The sequence below is a fragment of the Vicugna pacos genome, chromosome 1, assembly GCF_048564905.1.
Source record: "Vicugna pacos chromosome 1, VicPac4, whole genome shotgun sequence".
In the NCBI taxonomy this organism is placed as follows: Eukaryota; Metazoa; Chordata; class Mammalia; order Artiodactyla; family Camelidae; genus Vicugna; species Vicugna pacos.
In genome coordinates this window covers 114,226,482-114,229,795 of record NC_132987.1, presented here as the reverse complement: position 1 = coordinate 114,229,795, position 3,314 = coordinate 114,226,482, and positions in this window count along the sequence as shown.

Below are 3,314 nucleotides of genomic sequence, written 5' to 3'. Positions count from 1 at the left end.
TTGGCAGTGGCGGCCGGCGCGGGGCAAAGGCGAGCAGAGCGGCTGGCGGTGGCTGGCTCCCTCCGCTCCGAGGGCGCCCCGGACCGACCCTCGGGGTCCCCTCCGGGAGGGGCGGGGGAAGCCTTCCCCGCGAGTGCGCGCGCGGAGCCGGCCTCCGGCAGCTGCGGGAAGGCGCGGGACCGGGCGGGGGCGGGCAGGGGGCGGGCAGGGGGCGGGGACACCAGATTTTGTAATTTGCCCTCAGTTGGAGGCGGCGCCTTCCGCCCCCCAGCCCCCGCCTCCTCCCTGTAAGCTCCATAGGGGGTAAGAAAAAGAATTTTGGCGGTTGTGTTTCCTGCAGTATCCTCAGGGTCTAGAACAGTCCCTGGCACTTAGAACAATGCCTAGCACGTTTAATCCGCTCAATAAAAATGTGTTGCATGCATGCATGCATGCATGAATGAATGAAAGAAAAAGTGAATGGGTTCCCCCCTGCTCCGCTACCTCCCTTACTAGTTCTATAAACCGCTCAGAGCATAATTCTCCAATCAATAAAACAGGGATAAGAATAGCTACCATTGAGTTGTTAAGGCTTGGTGTAGTTCCAAGCTCAAGCAGGTCTTTGTAAATATTGTAAATAATGGCTCCCTTCCCCTGCTCTGTGGGTCTTTCTTCTGCTCTCTTGCTCACTGATCAATGTATTTGAGGTAGGCAGAGAGGAAAGACAGTCCCTCATTATTTTGTTTACCTATTATTTATATCTGTCAGTTTCCAAAATAGAATATGAAGTAGCTTTCAGTAAGATGTAGGTATAATTTAAACATTACAGCTACCGAAATGGAAATGTTAAAATCCTTTGGAAGGAGAAGGAGGGAAAAAATACGAATCACCTAGGTTATTCTCATTGAGCATTCAATTTCACTTTCAGCTTTCTGACCTTTCAGGAAAGGGAGGAGGAGGCTGTTTCACACTTTTTGTACCTGTTAGAAAGGAACCTTTTCATTCATCGAGTCACGTAACATTTGCTGACCCCCGTCTGTACAATAGACACAGGGGGTGATCATAGGAGGCTGTGTCTGCTTCTCATGTTACGCTTAATCTTCAAAAGGAGCAGAATTCCTCATCAGCCCCCTAAGACCTTACTGGAGCTCATCGTGGGGTCTTGGTCTTTACAAAAGACATTCAACATTTAAAATATTTTCAGCATCAGTGTAAGAGAAGCTGCAGAAATAGCCTCTGAAAGTGAAGGAACGCCAATACAAAACTGTATGCACCTTTTTGTAAAAACATACATGTATTAGAAATAAAAATATGTGAAAATGTTAACTATGACTAATTGAAGATTGGGTGATTATAGGTGATTTTTCCTTTCTTTTTTACTTCCTATTTTTTCTAGGTAAATGTTTTTACTCAATATACTCAGAGAGAGTATATTTAAAAAAAAATGCTGTCCACGCCAAGATGTAAAGAGCTTAGAAGTTGTCACTCCACTCCTCACAACAAGAGAGAAGCAGAACCAACTGAAAAGTCAACTCTTCTTAGATCCATCAGTGACTTGGGGTCACAGGGCAAACTGTAGCCCTCCAAACTGGGGAGACAGCTTATGCAGAGAATCAGTGTACAGGGAACAGAAACCTCAGAAAAACATAGGAAAACTTAAACCATACTTAACTATTCGCTGGAGACTGAGAGGGGATTAGCTGGAGAGCCAAAAAGTCCTGGGGATCCAGTCTTGGTGGGGTCCTTCTACTTTCTTGAACTTTTCTCACAGGTGCCCCACCAGGTTCTCATGGTGAACACCAGAGAAAATTCCCGTCCTGTTTGGCCAGAGGGAGGATAAAAGTAACCATTTGAAACACACCTGGAGTGTTCTGTTAAAAAAAAAAAAAAAAGCCTGTCTCCAAGAGGAATTATTTCACCCAGGCCTAATCTGACTTAGTTCAAGGGTGATTAGACAACCCAGCCCCCTCAAGACTTCCTGTCATAAAAAGGAGGGAAAAACAAGGGTGGAGGCTAAGAAATTCCTCTGAAGGTCACAGTCCAGAGTTTCAAGCTCAAGCTCATTACAAACTCTGAAATTTCATCTTAAAATTATTGACTGTTTCCCTTCCACAGTATCTTCCACCACATCCGCAGGACTCCAGTGGATTACAACTCGACTTAAGAGAGAGTTTCTAGGGAAACCCAGACAATAGGGAAGAAAAAAATAAGGACACTGGATGAAATCAAAGCCTCTGACACCTACAGGTCCAGCAAACATTATGCACAGATGGACTCTCAGCCAGATAAACATGACACATCCCAGTAAAGGATTATGTATCTCAGCTCCTGTTGTCTGATCCGTCATGTCTGGCTTTCTCTAAAAAGCAGGAAAAACACAATCTGAAGACACAAAGTAAGCTTGAGAATAAGACTAAGATATGACAGAGAATTTGGAATTATCAGACTAGGTGGATACATGACATCATGTGTTTGTCAAAACCCATAGAACTATATAACACAAACAGTGAATCTTAATGCAAATTGTAAACTTTGGTGAATATTAAAGTATGAGTATTGGCTCATCACTTGTTACCAAGATACCACACGGGTGTAAGATGTTAACCATAGGGGAAACTGTGGAGGAGAAGGGGGTCTGTGGGAAATCTCTGCACTATGCTTTATTTTCTCATTAATGAAGTCTACTATATTTTTTAAAATGCACATTTGTTCATTCACTCAGAAATATTCGTTGAGCATGCACCCGAGCCAAGCACTGTTGTCGGTTTTGGAGACAACACAGTCTATGACCCAGGCCAAGTCCCTACTCTCCTGTGGGGCTTATGTTCCGGTGGGGGAGGGGTGATGGGGGTACAAAACATGAGCAAATGAGATAACTGCAGAGTGACATGAAACCAAAGTACTGGGCAGAAAGCTGGAGAGTGCTTAGAAGAGCTATGGTAGAGGGGCTGGTCTGGCCAGGGTCGGGGAGAGGGGGCTCATCCCTCAACTCATCCACAGGACATCGGAGCTGAGACCCAGATAATGCGAAGTGTGAGGCTGAGAGTTTAGAGGGCAGGGCTGCAAGAAGTGCAAATGCCAACGCCCCAAAACCCCTGGGGCAGGAAACAGCCAAGGAAGGAAAGAGCCTAGTGTAGAGTCATGGTTGACTGTATTCGTAGACTTGAGCCGTGAGCTGGCTGGTGGTATTATGAATTGACGTGGAAAAGACTGAGAGAGACAGTGTAGGGTTGGAGGATGGATGCCAGTGTTCTGTTTTGTGGTCTTAAATTGAAGGTACCTACTGATGCTCAGGCAGAGAGAGAGAGAGAGAAAGTCCCAAAGCTGGTGGGTGG